Genomic DNA, 1,317 nt, shown 5'->3' with positions numbered 1-1,317 from the left:
AAACTGTAATACAATTAATAGTACCTTCTGCTCAAAAAGTATCCGGATTTTGTTCTTTGTTAACTACTCCTTAAGTAATAGACCTTTTGTTATGTTAGTACATAACATGTTATGTTATGTTGGTACACCATATGGCAAGAAAGGGTGTACTGTCATCGCTCAGGCACCATATTCGCCAGATCTGGCGCCGTGTGACTTTTTCCTGGTCCCGAAACTCAAATTGCCTTGTCATGGTAACCGTTTTGAGTCGATTGAATCGGTAAAAGAGAATTCGCTGTAGAAACTAAAAGCCATACCTGCACGGGTCTACGAAAAGTGTATGGAAGTTTGGGTTAAGCGTTGCCATATATGTATCGCTTCATAAGTAGCATTTTTTGAGGGAGATAAAATAAATTTGGAATAAAATTGAAATTTGTGTGTTTTATTTACAAAATCCGAGTACTTTTTGAGCTGGAGGTAATAGTGCCTTCTGTTTTCGTTATACTGCTTAGTGTATTAATACATTTTTCCAACTTTTCCATTTAGCAATTTTGGAAATTTAAAATTGATATCGATTTCACATTATTAGAGCAAGTTTGTGATCATTAGCTATACACTCTCCCATAAGTTATAGCTTCCAATCAGAAGCTCTCCAGAGTGCAGTCAAATCATTATAAAAGAATGATAACTTAATCACAACAGCTAATTTTTACTGTGACAGTTAAATAAATCAAAGTTTTAAGCTCATTTACTTAATATTTGTTACAAATCTCTAAATTAATTAATTGAAACTTTAACATACACAAAATAACTCGTGTAGTTCAAAAAACAAAAGGTTCTAAACAAGCGTTGCAGACGGGGAATCACATGTCCACAGTCAAAGCTCAACAATCCATAATGGAATCTCAAAATGGTTACAAAATTTTTATTTTTCGCGAAGAAAAGATATTTTTATTATAAAACATGTCCTTATCACATATTCTATTATAAATCGACTCAGCTCCACAATGGGTATGACATCTAGCTCTGCGTCTTTTATCCAGAAACCATCCCCTCCCATCACAATTCCATCCTCCTGTAGACTAAAAACAAAAAACCAAATCAAATAAATATCAACTAAAACTTGTCTTTTATGGTTTTATTATATCTTTAACAATCTTACTACAGTTATTGGGATTAATAATATAGTTTAGTGAGAACTGTTAGTTATTGAGTAATTAAGAGTCTAGTTTGCACTCTGGTCACCAACTGCTACAATAATTCAATTTGTTTATTGTTCACTTACCGGTTTTCAAACAAAGGTATCCCACAATTAGATAGATACGAGATCAAACATTT

Source organism: Teleopsis dalmanni, chromosome 1 (assembly GCF_002237135.1).
Source record: "Teleopsis dalmanni isolate 2A chromosome 1, ASM223713v2, whole genome shotgun sequence".
Lineage (NCBI taxonomy): Eukaryota > Metazoa > Arthropoda > Insecta > Diptera > Diopsidae > Teleopsis > Teleopsis dalmanni.
This window is presented reverse-complemented; position numbering follows the sequence as displayed.